General features: G+C 50.8%; 1 protein-coding gene across 5 annotated transcripts in view; it reads left to right on the top strand.

Moving 5' to 3' along the window:
• Positions 1 to 21,423, top strand: part of TPST2 (tyrosylprotein sulfotransferase 2) — a 52,084-nt gene that overhangs the window by 6,970 nt on the left and 23,691 nt on the right. For 2 of the 5 annotated variants that reach the window (XM_077874152.1, XM_077874149.1), the window contains one exon: positions 16,132 to 16,231. The exons of 2 other annotated variants lie outside the window; for them this stretch is intronic. The gene's annotated coding sequence lies outside the window, so the exon portion shown is untranslated. Of the gene's footprint in view, positions 1 to 5,148; positions 5,293 to 16,131; positions 16,232 to 21,423 lie in introns of those variants that run through there. One more of the 5 variants, XM_077874154.1, reaches the window with a different exon arrangement.

Genomic DNA, 21,423 nt, shown 5'->3' with positions numbered 1-21,423 from the left:
GCTCTTTACGTGTGTTTTTCTGAGCTCAACTGTTATCATAAGTGACACTCTTTTGTCTTCCTGTTATAGGTGAGAACGTGGAGGCTCTTAGAGTCTGTGGGTCAGGGCGTAGGTGAGGCCCATTGGAGCGAGGGCGTCGCCTTCTTACAGGGTCTTTTGCCAGAAACTTTCCCACACAGCTCAGAGAAGGTTTTGATTTCGACTGTCCGTGAGCATTAGGCTGCCTTCACTTCTTGATTGTCTGTTTCTGCATTCACTTCACAAATAGGGGGCCATGGGTAGCCTGGGTGGCTCAGAGGTTGTGCACCTGCCTTCAGCCCAGGACGTGATCCTGGAGACCCGGGATCGAGTCCTATGTCGGGCTCCCTGCATTTATTCTTTGTGTCTCTCATGAATAAATAAATAAAATCTTAAAAAAACCCCCACAAAAACCAAATAGGGGGCCTTGCTAGGTCCTGTGAAGATATGGGGAAAGATCCAACTCTGCATTCCAGTGGAGGAGACAGCAAACCAGAGAGGCCACACAGGGTGTTGAGTGTTTTGGGGGATGCTGATACATGGATGGGAGGCAGTCAGGGAAGGCTGCCTGGAGGGGGTGGAAACTGGTACAAACTGTGCCAGTAGGAATTAGCTGGGTAGAAGAGGACAGGAAGGGTGTCCAAGGGGGAGGGAGCCACAGATGCAAAAGTTTGGAGGTGTGTGACTAGGCCTGGTAGGTCTGCTAGTGTTCATGGCCCAGACTTCCAGATATTGGTACGTGCAGGGGTGGAGTGAGGTGTTAAGATTAGAGGTCAGCAGAAGTTGAGTCACAGCACAGTGTCCAGTGCCATCCTGGAGGGACTGGATTTCCCCCTGCAGAATGAGAGGCTTCCTCTTCAAATCCCCGTCTACCCTTTGCTGACTCCCAGGAGAGTCACTGCTTGGTGCTAACTGAGCACTTCTCTCTGGGCTCCTGTTGTTTAACACAGAGCACACTCCTGCTGGCTCCTCCTCCCCACCCCACCCCACCCCGGGCTCCCTGGTCCACCCCCACCCCCAGCCTAGGCGGAAAGATCCCTGCCTTTGCATTTATTTTTGTAGTTTCTTTTTGATGAGGGCATGTTTTTCATCTCAGCCGGTGGGTTCTAGTTTCCTTTGAAAATGTTCTAGCAATGTTCATTGAACAAATATATGAAACAGGTGAGAGTAATCAGGAAGGTGGTCCTCAGTAGGCGGGAATTTGGGCAGCCCCATGACGGGGTGGGGGGCTCAGAGGGGGCCAGGCTAGCAGGTGACCTTGCCCTTAAGGTCAGCTCCCTGAACAAGGGGTGGGAAAGGACTCCTTTAGTTACAGGGTAGGAGGCAGGTCACAGGAGCCGAGGTCCCAGTTCCAGGCTCTTCTGCTCCCCCATCTCGCTCCTGCTCCCCACATCTGGCAGGGTCTATTTTTGTCTCTCCCTGTCTCCTTCCCGTCTCTATCTCCCTCTGTTCAGGTCTCCCCCTGACTCTGACTCTGTCTTCCCCCATCTCTATACCTCTCTATCTCAGGCCATCTGGCTCTCTCCATTTGTTCCTCTGTCTGCCCCCTCCCCCCACGGGCACTACTTCCCCTCCACAACCCCCCCCCCCCAGCCCTTCCTTTATCTCATTAGAAACGCTCTGTCCCACTTCCTTTGACTGTGAGTGACATCCTGCCCCCCAGAACCTTCAGAACCGAACCTTCACAGAGCCCAGGGACTGCGCGACCACCCTCCTGAAGGCCTGGGAGATGGTGGTGGGCGCCTTCTGGCCTGGCCCAGGGAGGTTGGGAGCCCAGCGGAGGCAACACAGCACTGCAGGGGTTCGGAGTCCACCCCCTAGGGCAGCCCCGCCCCGGGGCCCCCGGTGCAGAGGTGGGCGGGGCTGGTGGGTGGGGGCCAGGAGGGCAGGCCCCAGGGGCGGGGGAGGCAGAGGAACCGGAAGCCTGGGTTGGCAGCGGGGGAGTGGAGTGCAGCTTTGGGTCTAACTTGGTTTGGAAGCTCACCTGGGCGGAGGTGCTGGTTACCCTGCCTCTGGGGATCCCCCTGAATCCGCACAGGGCAGGTGCGGGACCCTGTGGGGTCGTTCGCCTCTCCTTCTCTTTCAGTGGCGCTGAGCTCCCTGGGGAGGCCCCAGCCTGTTCACAGCTCCGCAGTACACACGGTAGGCCAGCCGTGCACATTTGCTGGCAAATTTGGGGGGAGAATAGTGATATTAGAAAATGAGACCAGCCTTTTCCTCTCACAGAGGGGGACACTGAGGCCCCATAGGTGATTTGCTCAGGTCATGAAAACAGGCTTGGAGTACAGCACAGATCTGGGTTCCCCAGGGTGGATGCAGTGCAGGGAGAGCCTTTAGCTGGTAGGTTCTCTGGTGGCCCTCTGTGGGTGTCAGGCGAGAACCCCCTCCTGGGAGGTAGGGCACTGGGGTTTAAGGCTGGCTTACCCTCCCCCCACCTGCTGGGGGAGTCCTGGTAAGTTCCTCCCCCCATCCTTGGCAGGGGGCGGGTCTCTCCTTACCCTCCCAGTGATGAAACACAAGGCCCTGAGAATAGCAGAGGGGGTCAACGGGGTCAGAGGTCACTGACCTCACTGTGCTTCCTCTCAGGCAGGGGCTATGGCTGCCTTGGCCTTGGGCGCCTCGGGCCTCTGGTTAGATGTTGCTTGGATCATGAGGATCTCCTTCTTTCACAAGGTCTTCTGCAACTTAGCTGGGAAAACCCAAAAGGAGAAGATGTGGCTCCCCTTCTCAAAAGCATTCACTAGCTCCCTATTGCCTATAAAGGAGTGGGGGGAGCCCCTTCTTATGGCACTCAAGGCCCCAAGGTCTGCCCCCCCCTTCCTCCCTCTACTCTTAAGCAGGTATGTAGCAGGGCAGCACCTTTAGGCAAGCAGCATCCCCTGGAAAAGGAGCCTGAGAATTTGCATTTCTAATGGGTTCCCAGGCACTGCCCCCGCTGGTAGTCTGGGAACCCATTTTGGGAACTCCTGTAGTGGGGGTTAAGCGTGCTCTAAAGACCAGACCATGTCGGAGCGACACCCTGCCCTGCCACGTGACTTCTGTGAGCTCTCGGGCAAGAACTTGAACTGCTCTGTGCCTCAGTTTCCTTGTCTATAAAATGGGATAATAATAGCACCGTTGTCATAGATGAGTTGTGAGGATCAATTGAACTAGTACATGTAGATGCCCAGGAAAGCATCTGGGCACGAAGTAAGCAGCACGTGCATGTTTACTATTATTACTATTCCTGCTATTGTTATTTTTATGACCATTAACCTTGAGCCGCACCGTGACCCTGACACTGTTGTGGTTACAGTGAATCCTTTTGCTCTTCGTGATTCTCAGCCCGCTTGTCCACCTCGGGCCTCTCTGCTCACAAGCTCCTCCCTCCCCCGACACCTCACCGCCCTCTGCACCTGCGCCCTCTGCACCTGCTCCCGTGCTGTGCATCCTTCTCGTGCTGTGCATCCTTCTCGGATTCCCGTCTGACCCTCCCCACCCCCTGCCCCGTGCTAGCCAGAACCCACAGCCTTTCCTCGGACCTCCTTGGTCACGTGACTTATTTATTCCCCTGATCGGGCTCTCCTTTCATTCTGCTCATTATCCAGTTGCTCCAGCATCAGTTTCTTGTGCTGGTGCACGAGCTCCTTCGGACCTGACTTCTTAGGGCTGCCGGTGGGTGGCAGGTTCCTAGTGGAGCTGGGGTCATGGCAGGGAGTGATGGGCACAGCCAGATGCGTGGTCGGGAGCCCACCTTCCGGAGGACGAGGACGCCCAGGCATGTGCTCCTTCGTTGAAAGGTGATTACTGACTTTATTGTCTCTTTGTCCAGCTCTGCTCTTTGGGGACCTTCTCCACTTGGGACAGGGGACTGAGGGCCCAGGTGAATGGAGTAGTGAGGATTCCAGGGCGCTGCGTCTCCCTCCAGCCATTTGGTTCCCAGATCCCTAAATATCTAGAACTTGCCAGTTCCTGAGCAAACAGGTGCACAAATATGTATCTTTTGTGTGTGGTATCACTGGAACCTCAGAGTGATGCGAGGCACCTTTGAGAGGAGCCCTGATATGGTGGAAAGATGGGGTCATTTGAGTCGGACACATGGGAATTAGAATGCCAGCTGGCTGGTGCTGGAGCTGTGGAACCTCAAGCCAGCCACCTCCCCTCTCTGGGCTTCAAGTTCCTCATCTGTAAAGTGGACATCATAGTAGTGACCATCTCGGGTTGCCAGGAAGATGGCAGAGAAGGTTTTCTGGTGCCTGATGCATAGAAGGTCTCAGTAATTCATAGCAGGAAGGATTATGTTGTTCACCCATTTCACAGATGAGGAAAAGGAAACAGGCTCAGAGAAGTTCAGGGACTCTCCCCACACCTGGCCCTGTTCCTTGTGATGTCTAGGCAAGTCTGCAGATGGAAATACTTTCTAGCAAGGTCCCTGGCTTCCTAGGGGTCCAAACCATTGTTCTGTAGGAAGAGGCTGCTCATTCACTCACTCTGGAGCAGCGCCCCCAGACGTCAGTGAGCCGTGAGGAGATGCCCCTTCTTTCTCAGGGCTTTTGATATTCGAAGTGTTCTGAACAGCTCTTGAGGACTTTGAAACCCTTGCTCTTATGCCTGCTTCATGAACAGGTGAGGGAGGAAACTGTCCGAGTCCCAGGCTTTGTTTGTCTGAGATGGAGACGACGGGGTGGGGGGTGGGGGGTAGAAGGGTGGCAGGTGCCTCTGTTAACAAGATGCCCAGGTAGGTGCGGCCCTGGAATCAAGCCTGCGAATTGTGCTCTTAACCCCCTGCCCATAATCCTACATCTGTCCAGACCCACATGCCCACAGTATCACTGGGGGATGAAAGCCAAGTGCCGTAGGGATGAACCATAAAAAAAGGTGTAGGCCTTCTTATCTGGGGACATTACCTCCGGCAAATATTTATTGCTTGCTTGCTTTGTTCTTGGGCAGGCATTTCCACTGTTTGGCCATCGGCCATTGCAAAACCACCACAACAAAGAAGTGGAAGGTAATGCAATAAAAAAGCCATAAACTGCAACTGGGGGCAGGGCGAGGGGGAAGTTAGCCAAAGGCATTCTAAGTGAAATATATGGGAACAACCTGACTGTTTTGTAAGCAAAATACATGGGAACAACCTGACTTTTATAAGAGCTGGCTTCCCACGTGGAAAACTCATTTCTACACCCGTGGGGCAGAAGTGTGAGTGGTTAGCTGGCTCCAGCCATCACCCTGAGTCCTGTCTGCACATTAAAAGAAGAAAAATCATTCTAGGGCCTGGGAGAAGACCGCTGAGTGGTAAGCATGCAGAGGTCAAAAGAGCCTATTGTGTGTCTATATTTTGGGGTCAGGTAAATGGAAAATCTGGAGGTGTATCGCCTTCTGGTACAGCTGGATCCAGGTACCCCGGTGTATCTGGACATGTCTCTTAGATGGGCTTTCTTCTGTGGTAGCCTCATTCTCAGGTACGCTCTCCCCAATAGCACTTTCCCTTAACGTTAGCAGTCTCGGCTACAAGAGAGCCATTTCTCTAGTGGTTCTTGCAAATGCTGGGATTGACTCCTCTTCGCCCACCCAGGGTCTCCTGCCTATCTGTGAACGTCTGTACCCTTTTACTGGCCAGCCCTCCATTGCTGATCCTGGCATGGGATCAGCCCTACACTGCTCACAAGGACTGATCCCAGAAGATCAGAGAATGCGTGCTTGGCAGGCAGTTTGACAGATATCCACACCAGTGGTGGAGCAGAAATAAAAGGGAGCAGCAGGATTTCTGTCTTGGAGAAAGAAGTGGAGACAGGCACTGCCATTCATTGAGCATTTACTCTGCTCTGGTATGATATTGAGGCCTTTATGTGTACTTAGTTGCTGTTCACCTTTTACAAGTAAGAAAATGAGGTTCAGAGAGGCTAAGTGACTTACCTAAGGTCACAAAGCTAATAGGGGAAAATTCAGACTAAGGTCCATCTTCCTGCAAAACCTGTTTTTTCACTGCTCCCTGATACCTGAGGACACTTAGCTGTCAACAGAGTGAGCTCTAAAAATAAAATACGAATGCCTGTGGGCATCCCAGTCTCTGTATTAAGGGTGGGAATACAAAAGGGAAAAAAATTTAAAAGACTGCAGGGCCCCTCAGCCCATGAGCTCTCCACAGTCAGGTAGGTTTGGGAGGTGAAAGGGCAAATAGCAATTACTATAGAGGATGGTGAAGAGTAGGCATATGGTTCTCTGAGACATAGGGGTATTTAATCTAATCTGGGTGCTCATGGGAGGTTTCCTGGAAAAGGAGCTGCTTGAGCTGAGGTGATAACAAACAAGCCAAGATAAAATTGGGGAAAGGGCATATAGGTACCTACTAGATAGGACTCTTGATTGACAAACACAGAAATCCAGCTCCCGTGAAATTAAGCAAAAAAGTACATTTATTGGCTCATGTCACTAAAAAGTTGAGGGGTAGGAATGGCTTCAGACATGGCTGGATCCAGGAGCCCAACTAATATCAGGGAGTCATGTCTCCCATCTTCTCAGGTTGGTTGGGTTCCCATGTCTCCCATAGCTCCATCTTCTTGGGTTGGCTTCTCAGGCAGGCTCCACTGGTGGTGACCAGAGATGTCCCTGTACCTCCAACCACATACCCTTTTCCATAGTTTCCCTAGAAGTGCTGCTAAAGTCTCTAGCTAATTTTCAATAATCTAGATGGAGTTATGTATCCTTCCTCGAACGAACACTGTAATTGTTTGGGCCTGGGGCACGTGTCCACACCTAGGGTCTGAGGTAGACTGGGAAAGTGGTTAGGAAAATCAGGAGTATGTGGCATCTGTCAGGTTGATAGATATTCCATTGGTCTGGAGCATGGGGGGCTGATCATGAGGTCCCCACAAGCCATGTGAAGAGTTGCATCCTGGGGCACCTGGATGGCTTAGTTGGTTAAGACTTCAACTCTTTTTTTTTTTTTTAAGATTTTATTTATTTATTCATGAGACACAGAGGCAGAGACACAGGCAGAGGGAGAAGCAGGCTCCCTGCAAGGAGCCCGATGTGGGACTCGATCCCAGATCCTGGGATTATGCCCTGGGCTAAAGGGAGACACTCAACTGCTGAGCCACCCAGGCGTCCCAAGACTTGAACTCTAATTTTGACTCAGGTCGTGAGATTGAGCCCTGCGTCTGGCTCCATGATGGGTGTAGAGCCTGCCTAAGATTCTCTCTCTCTCTCTCCTTCTCCCTCTGCCCATCCCCCTGCTTAAAGAAAATTGCATCTTAAGAATAGTGGGGAGCCTTGACATGCCCACTGTTGGAAAGCTGCAGGGTTGAGGCAGGAGGAGCAGATGGGAGGGGAGGTATTCACATTGTCCTTGAGGGGTGCCAAGTGCTTTCTCATTGCAGTTTTGATTTGTGTTTCCCTGATGGTCAGCAATGTTGAACGTCTTTCCATGTGCTTGTGGGCCATCTGTAGATCTTTGCAGACATGTCAGAGTTCTTTGCCCATTTTTGAATCAGGTGGTTTGGTGGTTTGTCATTAAGTTTTAGAAAGTCCTTAACACATTCTGGTTAGTAATCCTTTGTGAGATAGGGGATTTGTAAATATTTTCTCCTGTTCTGTGGGTTGTCTTTTTTACTGTGTGGATAGTGTCTTTTGATGCACAAAATATTTTTAATTATCCCGACGTTAATTTGTCTATTTTTTTTAAAGATTTTATTCATTTATTCATGAGAGAGAGAGAGAGAGAGAGGGGCAGGGACACAGGCAGAGGGAGAAGCAGGCTCCATGCAGGGAGCCCGACATGGGACTCGATCCTGGGTCTCCAGGATCACGCCCTGGGCTGAAGGCAGGCGCCAAACCACTGAGCCACCCAGGGATCCCCCTGTCTATTTCTTTTGTTACCTGTGCCAAGAAATGGTTGCGTGGCTGTACCTTAAAGGTGAAGTTGGCAGGATCTGCTGCTGGATTGGATTGGGGTGGGGGAGAGAGAGGGGAGTCTTGCTTTTGGCTGCCTTCAAGCCTTATCGCCTGAGCGTAGTGCGCTGCCACCAAGTAAGGGTGGGAGGTATTTGAGGGGGAAAACCAGGAGATCAGCTTTGGTTGCGTTAATTTTGAGGTACCAGCTTAACGCCCAAGTGGAGGTGGTGAGGAGACAGCTCTTGCCCCAGTCTGGTGTTGAGGGAATTTGGGGCTGGAGGTGTTCATCCAGGGGGAACAGAGGAGGCATGGTGGCAGAGACGAGGAGCAGAGGAGTCACCTGTGCCAGAATGTTCAAGTGTGGCCCAGTGTCGGGAAGGAAAAAGCCTGAAGCGTGCTCTGGGGAGGGATGGAGAGAGAGGAAGACAAGCAGACATCACCCCCTTGGCCCCTCATCAAAAGCTACCCTAGCCTGGCTGCTCCCTTATTGAGTGTGGGTTTGGGGGTAGTTGTGCCAGGATCTGGGCTGTGGGTGGCACGACCGGAGGCCTCAGCTCTGTTGACCTTTCTGTTCCTGACGCCCAGGCCTGGCCCTGGGAGAGTGCCTGCCAGCGGGTGTTGATGAGGGGAATGAATGGAGTCCTGTGTGTTCTCCAAAGCTGACAGGAAGGTGCGTGGGTGGGAGGGCCGTGCCCCCCCCCCCCCCCAGCACCACTACTCAGCATCGGACCACTTGGTGAATTTTCCAAAGGTGTGATGGCACCAGCTCAAGAAAAAAAAAAGCACATGCCTGCACCCCCTCCAGCAAGGTGCCTGGTACTCCTTGCATTCAGGCCTTCCCAACCACCATCCTTAAATCTCCTAATAGAGATTAATTTTGCCCGTCTTGTGCTTTATAGTTGGATAAAGTACTTTATGTACGTAAAAACGCAGATGCTCTCTTTCGGATTGGCTTTTTTTTTCTTTCTTTTTTGCTCAGCATAAATCTGTGAGATTCATCCAGATTGTTGTGTGAAGTTCTGGCTTCTTTTGCCTGGCTGTTAGGTGTGTATGTATTTATTTACCTGTATTTACATATTCATTAATGGGCCTTTGAGTAGTTTCTAATGAGGCGGGGGTTGCAAATAGTGCTGCTGGGAACATTTCATTTGGCATGTGAACTTTGGTGAAGAGTTAGCTACATTTCTTTATTTCTTTCCCCTTTCTTTTCTTTCTTTCTTTTTTTTTTTTTTTTTTTTTTTTTGAGATTTATTTATTTGAGGGAGAAAGCGTGAGGGAGGGGCAGCAGGAGAGGGAGAGAGAGAACCCCAAGCAGGGATGAGTGCTGAGCCCAATGCATGGCCTGAGATCATGATCTGAACTGAAATCAAAAGTCGGATGCTTACCTGTGGAGCCACCCAGGTGCCCCAGTTAGATGCATTTCTGCTGGATGTCTACTTACAGTAGAATTGCTCAGTTACAGAAAAGGTGCGTGTTCAGCTTTTGTCTCTATTACGCCAATTTCTCAAAGGGAGTTGCCAGGTTCCCCTGTCACCTGAATGTGAAAGTTCTGGTTGTATCACATCCTTGCTAACACCTGGTATTATCTTTTCTTTTTTTTTTTTTTTTTAAAGCTATTCACACGTATAGTGGTCTTATATTAGACTTTTAATTTGCATTTTTTTCCCTGGTGGATGGTAGTGAGTGTTCTTTCATATGCTTATTGACCATTTAGATGATCTCTCCTATGAAGTGTATCTCTTCAGATTTGCCCATTTTGTTATTGGGTTGCCTGTCCTATTCTTACTAATTTAAGAGAGCTCTTTATATATTGTTTACACATACCTTATGTAATTTACGTATTGCAAATGTCTTCTTCCGTTTGTAAATTCTTTTGATCAGTAAGAAGAAGAACCAGGCATTTCGAGCCTCAAAGTCATTGATTTGAAGCCAGGGCAAGCCCTTTACCTGTGTAAGCCTCAGTTTCCCTCTCTAAACCCTGCAGAGTTTTTACATTTAGCCCAGTGCTTGCTGCGTAAATGGAGCTGTACCTTTTTTAACACCTTTGCTGGGATCAAAGAACTCTGAACTAAAATAGGCAAAACTCACCCTGTGGGGGTTTCTCAACCTAAGTCATCCCTGTTTCTCAGGTCAGTTCTGCAAATATCTATTAAGCAACCACTACATATCATCCGCCAGGTTAGGCATTGAAAGTACAGCAATGAACAAGACCCAGTTCCTACTCTTAGAGGATATTGCTCGGTGCGGGGGTGGGGGGGGGCGAGTGCAGGGGACTTTGGGAGCCCAGGGGAAGCACTGACTGCGCTAGAGCATCATGGAAGGCTTCCTGGAGGAGGCAAGCCTCATGGGGTTGAGCACAGTTGAGTGCACCTCCTGTGTTTAGGCACATGCTTGGGTGCCTTCTGTGTGCCAGGCCCTGGTTCTCAACCAGAGGGGATTGTGCCCCCAGGGAACACTGGGGATGCCTGGAGGTATTTTTGGTTGTGGCAGCTTGCTAGGTGAGGGGATGCTACTGTCAGCTAGTAAGTAGAGGCCATGGATGCTGCCCAAATGTCAGTAGCACTGAGGTGGTGAAGCCTTGAGATGGACAGTTGTAATACCGTTTGATGTCACAGTAGGAGGAATGAGCAGAGGGACTGGGAATGTCACCCCACCCAGAGGATGTCAGAGAAGCTGTCATAGGAGGGAAGAACCTGGAGCTGACTTTTGAAGGGCTGAGTAAAAACTGGCAGGAAGCAGGGGGTGCTAAGGGAGGGCACTGGTGAATTGTGGAGATGGAGATAGGAACTCAACGTGCTTGGGGATTTCACCCCCAAGGGCAGGCCTGGAAATGAGATGGAAGAGGGCCGTGAGGACCAGTCACTGTGTGTCATGGGCAGCCACCCTCCCCCCAAGGAACTGAAAGCCACATGTGGCTGTTGAGCCCTTGCTACGTGGCTAGCACAGCCGAGGAGCTGAATTTTTTATTTCAATGTAATTTAAACGTAGATCTCAAAACAGACACTTGATTCCGTTCTTGGGAGACTTTTATGCATGTGTGGAACTATTTCGGGATGCGAATGTATTTTTTTAACAGTAAATTTTATGAACTCTAAATACAGATCTGATGCGCCTACCGAGAAGTCAAATATACTCCCCAGATTTCAGAGACCTAGCCCTAAGGGGGAAAGGAGGGGGCAGTGTCTCATTAATCTTAATTTTTGTATTGATTTTGAATGTTACCTATATTTTATGTTGACTTTACTTGAATTTTTTTATTGATTAACAGTAATATTTTGGATAGGTGGGGCTAATTGAAATCTAGAAAGAGATTTAATTTCACCTTTTTCTTTTTCATGTGGCTTTTTTTTTGTTTTGTTTTGTTTTTTTTATTTAGCTGTGGCTTCTGGAAAATTGAATTCCACTTGTGGCTCCCCCTGGACATCATCTGGATGTCACTGTTATGAAGCCTGGGGAAGAGCTAGAATGTTAGGCTGAGGCTGAGGACTCCTAGAAGGGCTTAGGGAGGGGAGCAACATGGTAAGGTTTCCATGGTAGATACACCCTCTGGCCGCAGTGCTGAGAGAAGATTCCAGAGGATGGGATGCGTCTGGCCACAGGGCGACTTGAGCTGCAGCCACAGAGAGAAGCCCTGGTAGACAGGTAGTCGATGTGCAGGTGACCAGACTGGGCCCAGAGGGAGGAGGAGCCTTTGGGAAGGGGGCGGGCACATCCCTGGACTGACAGATCCTTCAAAGAGGCCTCCCAGGTCAGAGACTGCAGGTGTGATGTTGGCCGCCTCACATGGGCCTGCTTCTGCTGGTCTCTACTCCAGGCACCTGCTAAACCGACCTGCCACCTTGACTGTACCCGCATCCCACTCAGGTTTGACATCCTACCTCCTGCTTCCCTGCTCTGCTCTCCACTGCTCAGCGGCTGTGTGACCTTGAGTAGTGGCTCTCCTTCTCTGGAGGCTGCCAGCTTTGCATGGCCTCACCCATGTCGCACCTAGGGCATAGGAGAGATCTGCGATGCCCACGGATGATAGGTCTTCCTGGGCTGGGTCTTTTGAGGGAGAACAGTGTGGATCCCTAGGGGAGGGTGGGCATGGCCCTTGCCCGTTGGCTGGGTGGCTTCCCATTTCCCATCTCTGGATCATGTCCCCACTGCACAGCTTTGGAAACTGAGGCTCAGAGAGATGATGGGGCTTGCCTAAGGTCACACAACTCAACAGAGGCAGAATCCAGGTGGGGAATGCAGACCTTATCAGTGCAAGGCCTCTGCTCCCCTGACCGTGTCTCAGTGTGCCATCAAGGGGCAGGGCGCTGAGCTCTGTTTCCTCATCTGCGTGGTGGGGTGGAGAGCAGTGCTGACCATGGCTGGTGGCCGTGATGAGGGAGTCATTGAGTGAAGTAGCATGGTGCCAGCTCCAGAGGGGAGACAGGCCTCCAGATAGCGCCACTGTTTGTTGGCTGATGCGAATGTTCCGCTTGTTGCAGCAACTCTGCAGCGAGTGGGGTGAGCCCACTTTCGGGGAAGAAACCTGGGGCCAAATCCGGGGCCCCAGCCAGCACCATGGCTCCGGGGCCCTGTCCCTCCCCCATCCTCCAGGTCACCGCACTACCCTGGCATTGCCTCTCGTGCTTGATGAGGGTGCCCTGTCCCCCAGCCTGGTCCTCTGTCCCGGATGACTGGACATGAATGGGCACAGGGCAGCCTTTCTGGTGGCGCTCACAGGTGCCCAGCCCACGGAGCCTGCTCCCTCCCTTGGGAGCTTTCCTTCCTTTGCTAGGTGAGCTGTCTGCCTTCCTGCCTTGAGCCACGTTCTGATGGCCAGAGTGGGTGGGCAGGAAGCTGGCCTAGAACATGCTCTGGGCATGGCCAAATTCTAAAAGCCAGGCCATTGACCCTGGGTTCTGGTTGTCTGGACACCTTGTTCAGCCTCATATCTGGAAAAGGGGAGCAGCTATCACCCCTTATGTCAGCGGCGCCTGACATACAAAGTTGGTACAGAGAGGAACTTGTAGACCATCAGCTGGGGGGATGTTCTGGGGGTGCTTTGGCAGTTTCTGCTGAGAGCTAAAGATGCCGGTCCCCCCAGCCAGCCCACCCCTTTTACACAGCTCCCTAGATCTGTGCTTCTCAAGTTTTAATGTGCATGGGGATCCCTGGGGTCTGTTAAAATGCAGATTGTATGGGGAACCTCCAGGAGGGACCAGCAGCTTCCAGGGAACCCCTGCGCTGTGGCAAAGATGAAAACAGCCTAAATGTCGCTCAGGGAGGCTTTGGCCCTGAACCGTGGGCCATCCCTGCAGGGGGGGCATGCTCTGGTGCAATTCAGAGGAGGGAGGACAGGACCATCCCATGTACATCCCATCCATACAGGGGTCCTGTCTTCTGTGAGGATGAGCATGCTCTGAGTGCAGGGGGCAAAGGGAGGGGTGTCTTTGCCTGAGTCATTAGCTGATGTGACCCGTGCTAGACTGCCTCTGGCTGGGCTACAGGCCACACAGCAGGTGCTCAGGCAATGTTTACTGGGTGGCAGAATAAATGTGCTGGCATGAGCATACCTCCCTGACTTGGTGTGGGGTGGACCACCCAAGTTTCAGAAGGATACCTGGGATCCAGGGCTTCTTAGGCTCAGCATCACTGACACTTGGGGCCAGGTGATTGTTTGCAGTGAGGGCTGACCTCCTGGACTCTAGGATCCTTGGCAACACCCTCCCCCCCCCTCCTCGTGAGAGGACCCCTACTCTTGACAACGAAAACTGCCTCCAGAGATTGCTCCCGTCAGGGACAGAATTGGTCCCTGGTGGGATATGATAGCATGTGGATGGGAGGATGGGTGTTCACGAGGTGCGGAGAGAGGCCCAGTGTGATGTCCATTTAGATACGCATTCCACTGGGATTTCATAGAAAGAAGGGCAGGTGGCCCATCCCCGGACTGATCAGCAGTGGTTACCTCTTAGAAAAAAGGGGACAAGGAGAGCATTGGAGATTTTGCTCCAAAGAGACTTAAGCTTTCTCTGTTTTTTTTTTTTTTGTTTTGTTTTGTTTTGTTTTTGTTTTTCAAATATGGAGATTATACCTGTGACTTGACTGCTTAAGTAAATTTTAGAACTAGGAAAGATACAGGGACTTCTTCTGGAGTGGTGAGGGTTTAATGAATGTTTGCACCTGAAGCCCAGCACAGTGTGTGGCACACATGGAAGGATACCACCATTGCTTTATGTCGTTGCATGCATCCCCTTCCCAAGCATATGGAAACTGTAAGACCCTGTCTGCATATGGGCAGATTATCTCAGGGACCGGGAGGGACTTTCTCAAGGTCACATAGGAAAGTAGAAGGGAACCAGTCTTCATGGTTCTGAAGTAGGGGCTGTTTCTCCTCTGTTGCCCTGGGGCCCCTGCCAGGTGTTTGGACCTCCTGGTCATCGCACCTGTGGACTGAGGCCACCGGGGCTGCTTCAAGTCCCCCAGCTTGTTGATCACCTGACGGTCACCAGCCCAGCTGGAGCCCAGGAAGCAAGCAGAGCTGGAAGTGGCAGGGGTGTGGCTGGTGGGGGTTGTGCTGTTTTTGCCCAGTAGCCTTAGGAGGATGGCCTAGGACGTGGAGCCTGTGACAGAGGACCTTGACAGAGAAGGCTCCTGTAGATGAGTACTGGCTGCCAGCCCCATACAGCTTCAGAGTCATAGGCACCTCTCTTGCTCAAATACTTGCCATGGCTCCCTACTACCCAAGTCTGAATTTCCTTCCCGTGCCTGCTGGGTTAGCATTGCACACCCTTCGAAGGATTCTCCATGACATAACTAGATCCCAGATACTAATAATAATGATAACTATAATAATGGGACCCAGAGTACCAGCGGTTTCCAGGAACAGTACAAAGTGCTTTCCGTGCCTTGTATTTAATCCATACAGAAACCATCTGGCACTGCTGCAAGTCTGATTCTCATTTTACATATGAGGAAACCGATGCCCACAGTAATTGAGTGTGTTGCCCAAGGTCACGTAACTCCTGGCCCTGCTGGGATCTTCAGCCTGACTTCAGAGCCAGACTTTTATTTTTTATTTTCTTTTAATTTTTATTTATTTATGATAGTCACAGAGAGAGAGAGAGAGAGAGAGGCAGAGACACAGGCAGAGGGAGAAGCAGGCTCCATGCACCGGGAGCCCGACGTGGGATTCGATCCCGGGTCTCCAGGATCGCGCCCTGGACCAAAGGCAGGCGCCAAACCCCTGCACCACCCAGGCATCCCCAGAGCCAGACTTTTAATCAGGAGGCCAGCCTACCTAATCTTGTTAGGAGAATGAGCCAGCACAATGCCAGTAGAGAGGAGTCCAGATCTGGGTGCATGGAAAGCTGGGCCCAGGCCTGGCCTGCTCCATGACCTTGACCAGAGTCTCTTCTCTGGGCTTGCCCTGGTCTTTCTCAAAGGCTGGCTCTGTATTCCAGGCCTGAAGGTCTCAAAGTTATGCAGCAAGCCTAGAAATCACCCCGATTTCATTTTTCCCTTTTCTTTTCTATCACGCCATTGATACATATCCACTGTTGGAGAGTTAGAAAATTCAGGGGGAGGAAAAGGGGAAATAAATGAAGTTCCAGTTAGCATTTTAGGGTGTACCTTTCTGGAGTATTTTCCCAGCATAAATATTTATCAGCATGGGATCAGCTAGCCTCTGTCACCTAACTTATCTCGGATGTCTTGCAGAGTAAGATTTAATTTATTTGAGAGAGAGAGAGAAGGGGGGAAGAGCAGAGGGAGAGGGACAAGCAGACTCTGAGCGCAGAGCCCGATGCAGGGTTTGATCCCATGACCCTGACTGAGATCATGACCCCAGCTGAAATCAACTGACTGATACTCAACTGACTGAGTCCCTGTAGGCGCCTCCAGGGTAATGAATTTTTATAAGGTCACATCCAGGTCTGTTGTGGTTGTACTGTGGAATGTTTAATGAGAATATCTAACTAGAGATGGTAATTTAATTGCCGGCATTTACTGGAATCCTCCTCCTGCTGGGTCCTGCCCTAAGCATTTGCCTCAGTAGTCATCCCGGCAACTCTCCAAGGCAGGCAGCTCAGCCCATTTTACAGATGAAGACACTGAGGCTGTTGACGTTAACTGGCCCCCACGTCTCACGGCCCATCCTTGGCAGAGCCAAACGTGGACTCGGTCCTTTTCGGGCTGTCTACTCATGCCCCTAACCACTGTTGGGCCACCCTGCCCCTCACCTCATCTCCCATGTTCTCTTTGAGGCAGACAAGTTAGCTGGGTGCTGGCCAAGGAAGGAAGGAAGACCAATTAGGAGAAGCCACGGTGGTCTGCAGTGGCCCGATCTGCAGCCCTGGCCAGAGAAAGGGTGAGTGTTCCTGCTCAGCACAGCCCCTCCTCCTGGGCCAGACTGGCACTTGCCTGTGGAAATTTGCCAGAGCCACATGGGGTGAAACCCAGACCAGCTCAGCCAGATAGATTTCCCAGGACTTGAGAGTGTGGGTGGCCTGAGCCTCTCCCTGGGGTCCGTGGCTTCCAGTCCTTAAAGAGTGTCTGGGATGCCCAGTGCCCGGCTGCCTGGCGTGGCCATCCTGAGCAGTGGGGCCCTTGCAGGAATCTGGAAAGCTGTTTCCATCTCAAGGTTCAGGGAGGTTAAGAGCCTCGCCCAAGGCTGCCTTCACAGCTCTGGTCCTCGAGAGCCGGGAGCATGGGGGCATCCAGGACTGCGTGCACTCAGGGCCCCGCGCGAGTCCGGGGATTTGTAAAACACTTTGGATGTATTATCTTATTCCCTCTCTGCAGCCCCAGGATGCAGGTGCTGCCTGTTCTCATTCTGTAGATAAGGAAGACTGACCTCTTGTTTTTTTTTTTTTTAAGATTTTATTTATTTTAGAGAGAGAGCACTGGAGCAGGAGCAGTGGGGAGGGGGAGCAGAAGCAGAGGGAGAAGCAGACTCCTCGCCGCCAAGCAGGGAGCCCAGCCCAGCGCTCAGTCTCCCAGGACTCTGAGATCATGACCTGAGCCAAAGGTGTCCTTTTTAAAATGCTAAACCTGAACTCCTTTTTCAAGTGAAATCTTACAGGGAGCACCACCTGAAATGTTGAACAAAGAAGGTTCTAGCCATTGAAATTGGATCAAGGAAGGGAGACTCGGAGGTCAGCCACCACCTTCTCTCTCTGGAGGTCATTGGTGGGGAAACTGAGTCCGGGAGAGGGAAGAGGCATGTCCTGGTTGCATGGCGCTTTGGCAGAGTGTGTAGGACTGGAAGCTCCTTCCTGTCGTGGGGTCAGGGAATGTTGCTCTTTGCTCTGCCTTCCAGGCTGGCAGACCCTGAAGGCCACAGACTTGGTGTCTAAACTTTACATGTGGCCATGGGGTTTGGATAAAGTCAGCCTGGGGTGTGCCCACCACCTCTCAGGACAGCCAGGGGGCAGGCTGGGGGTTTCTGAGGTGAGGTTTTGTACCACAGGGAGCTGCTCTTTTGTGTTGCTCTTTTGTGTCTTCCTCCCTTAAACCCAGAGTGACCCAGAGTGGGGTCTTTGAATAAAGGAGCCTGGCATATAAAAAGGCAGATGAAGCCAGCTCTATTTCTAAGACCCAGTGTTTGGGAGTCAGACCTTAATGTAAATCCTGGCCAACACCTGCCAGCCTCGTGGTGGTGGACAAGGTACTTAACTCCCCTGAGACTTTGATTCCTTGTCTGTAAAATGGGATGTTGTACTGCCTCGCAGGTTGAGTGGGAGCATCAAATAGTTCCATGCTCACAAGGCCCTCAGGTCGATGCCAGCTGAGTGAGCCTGCATTTGCTGCTTTCATCAAGTGACAGTTCACCAAGGACTTGTCTCCTCTCTGCAGCCCTGTGAGGAAGTCTTCCACACCCCATTCAACAGATAAGGACGCTGAGGTTCAGAGATGGTGGATGTCTTGCCCAGAGCTTCACAGCCAGAGAACAGCAGAAATGACCCCAACTCCTGTCCCCTGTCTGTCCCCTGGGCATGCTGTCTGCCTTGACGGGTGTGCCAGGACTAAGTAAAACTGAGCTCAGTGTGTCGGCAGGTGACACATGGTCACCTAGAGCTCAATAAATCTCAAGGCAATAGAATATCTCAAGGCAAGTCAAGCAGAGTGGTACCAGAAGGAGCAGGGCTTTGTGGGGAACCTCTTCCTAGTGCTCTGCATAGATTTCTTGGAGACTCTCCCAGCAGCCCCTGCCATCTGGGCCAATTTCTGAGGGCCCCATGCTCCCTGGCTCTTGGGTACAGGTGTGAACAGAGCCATGCATTGATTTATGGTTCATAGAAACAAACCCAGGGGCCGCCTGGATGGCTCAGTCAGTTGAGTGTCTGAATCTTGATTTCAGCTCAGGTCGTGATCCTGGGATCAAGTTCGGCATCAGGCTCCCTGCTCTGTCTCTCTCTTGCAAATAAATAAAATCCTTAAAAGATAATGCTGTGATGTAAATTGAAAACAAATCAAAACTAATGGGTAAGCCTTGAAAACATGGCAAATGAAAGAAGCTAGCCACTAAAGACCACATGTTGTGCTAGTCTCTTTACAATTGACCTTGAATAACACAGGTTTGAACTGCATAGGTCCACTTTATACATAGATTTTTTTTTAATATAATGTAAATACAGGACGGTACTGCAAATGTATTTTTTCTTCTTTATGATTTTCTTAATGGCATTTTCTTTAATCTAGGTTTTTTTTTTTTTTTTTTTTTTTTGTAAGAATACAGCATATAAGTGCCCCTGTGCTGTTGATGTTATCAGTAAGGCTTGTGGTCAACAGTAGGCTTTCAGTTAAGTTTTGAAGGAGTCAAAGGTTGCCCGCAGATTTTCAACTGCATGGTAGGCCGGCATCCCTAACCCCCGTCAATGGTTGACTGTATATGAAATGTTCAGAAGAGGTCAATCCATAGAGTCAGAAAGTAGATTAGTGGTTGCCAGGGAAGGGGAGATAAGGGATCAGGGTGACAGCTAAAGGTTGGGGTTTCTCTTCAGGGTGATGAAAACATTCTCAGATTGATTGTGGTGATGGTTGCATAACTCCGGGCATTTACTAAAAACCATTGTATTGTACACTTGAAAGTAGATGAGTTATAGGGATGCCTGGGTGGCTCAGTCAGTTAAGCGTCTGGTTTCGGCTCAGGTCATGATCTTGGGGTCCTGGGATCGAGCCCTGCATCAGGCTCCCTGCTCAGTGGGGAGTCTGCTTCTCCCTCTGCCTCTGCTCCTCCCTGCCCTCGTGCATGCTCACATGCATGCTCTCTTTCTCTCTCTCAAATAAATAAATAAAATCTTTTAAAAAGAATAGATGAATTAAATCTCAAGAAGGCAGTTACCCTCCCAAATCTAAATCAAAGCAAAACTTTCCATGCTGAAGAGTGTGTCAGAACTAAATAAAGACAAGATCAGTGTTACTGACATTTCCCTTCTGCCCCAGGCTGCAGTATGGCTTGACACAGCACCACTATTTGCCCAGGCTATTAAAACATTTTTTTGTGTGTCCTAGTTTGCGCAGCATTGTGTCAAAGTGAATGCTCAGCATTCATCTTAAAACATTGCGTTGAACTTGCTGATCTTGAGTTCTGGGGAGGGGCACCCGCTTGAGGTTTATACTCAAGGGTAGTGCCTCACTTGCCCCTCATCCGCCCCCTGCCTGATCCCAGCCCTACCAGGTAAACCTCTTGCTCTCTTCTAGCAGCATCCGCCCATTTGACAGATAATGCCAGCAAGGCCCACCCTAAGAAAGGCTGGGAGTTGTTTGTTCAACCTGAGGAGTGGGGGTCTCTGTCCATGTCGCTTTCTGCTGTGGCCCAGTGCATTTGGGCTCCTTGGCCACCTTCTATCCTCTGTGCCCTGTTCTGTCTCCTCTCCCTTGGGGCAGCTCCAAGGATTCCCCAGTGGCTCTTACCCAGCCACCTCCCCTAGTCCTCTGCTCCTCACTTTCTCACAGCAAAGCCTCCACCTCCATGAATCCTCATGGCAACCTTGCTCATAAGAATTGTTGGACCCATTTTACAGATTAGGAAGCTGAGGCGCAGAGGCAGGTGCACACCCAGGCTAGCTGCCTGACCCCTGGAGCTCTGCATCGTTGGTGACTGATCCACACAACTTGTTCTGCTTCCCCACAGGGCCACATGTTTGGTTCTGGGGAACAAGGTCACAACGACTCCGGTCTCACTGTCCTCCACTCTCTTCAAACTTGAGTTCATATCCAAGGTCAAGTGCTGGCGTGTGTGGCCAGCATGGGTAGAGGTCGCTTTTCTTACTGAGAGTCCTGTGGCCTCCTACTTTTATTTTTTATGTAAAATCAAAACACCTAGGCCACACCCTGGACCATGCCCTCAGGCTTTTCCTCATAAAGAACCCTGTTGCTCTTACTGTCTGATGGTGGAGGTGGCAAGAGGAAACAGGGAGGAATGGACCCAGGCCCCTCCCCAGTAGGAGTGTTGCCCTCTGGCTCCTGAAGGCACAGTCCTTGGATGGCCTCCAAGGGGCCAGGGAGTTCCGATGAGAATTTAACTCTAATGTAGCATCTTTTTTTTTTTTTTAAGATTTTTAAAATTTTTTTTGAAGATTTACTTATTTATTCATGATAGACATAGAGAGAGAGAGAGAGGCAGAGACACAGGAGGAGGGAGAAGCAGGCTCCATGCCGGGAGCCCCACGTGGGACTCGATCCCAGGACTCCGGGATCAGGCCCTGGGCCAAAGGCAGGCACTAAACTGCTGAGCCACCCAGGGATCCCCAGATTTTTATTTATTTGACAGAGAAAGAGTACAAGCAGGGGGAGGGGAGAGGGAGAGGCAGGCTCCCTGCCAGACAGGGAGCCCTATGTGGGGGCTCGATTCCAGGACCCTGGGATCATGACCTGAGCCAAAGGCAGACGTTTCACCGACTGATCCACCTAGTGCCTCTAATTTAACATCTTGGTTGACTGTAATTTAACATTTCTTCCAGGTGACTATGTAGGTGATAGATCCAGGCAGGAGGGCCTTGGTCACCAATAGAAACCACATATAAAAAAAAAACAAAAACAAAACAAAAAAAAAAACCACATATATTTTTATATTGCTTGCCAGTAGCTACAGATACCTCTTCTCATTACTGCATGCACATTATATTTGTTATAGGGCCTGCCTCTAGATCTTTTTTATTGTTTTAATAAACGAGCACATAGTTTACTTTATCAGAGCATTTTTTGGTAATTCTGCCCTTAGCCAGATTTCACTATAATTGGTGTCCTTTTGATCCTCTGTATTTTATTCTATTTAAAAATAACCCTTGGGGTGCCTGGGGGGCTCAGTTGGTTAAGTGTCCAGCTCTTGATTTCGGTCCAGGTCATGATCCCAGGGTCGTGAGATCGAGCCCCACGTCGGGATCCGTGCTGGGCATGGAACCTGCTTAAGATTCTCTCTCTCCCTCTGCCCTTCCCCTACTCCCTCTAGCTGCTTGTGCACGCTCTCTTTCTCTCAATAAGACAAAACAAAAACACTTCTCAGAAGGGGTCTGTGGCACAGAAGGGTCATAGGACCCGCTAGATGTGGGTCTGTGT

The sequence above is a fragment of the Canis aureus genome, chromosome 27 (genome assembly GCF_053574225.1).
Source record: "Canis aureus isolate CA01 chromosome 27, VMU_Caureus_v.1.0, whole genome shotgun sequence".
NCBI classification, from domain to species: Eukaryota; Metazoa; Chordata; class Mammalia; order Carnivora; family Canidae; genus Canis; species Canis aureus.
Note: the sequence above shows the minus strand (reverse complement) of the source record. Positions and strands in the feature narration are given on the sequence as shown.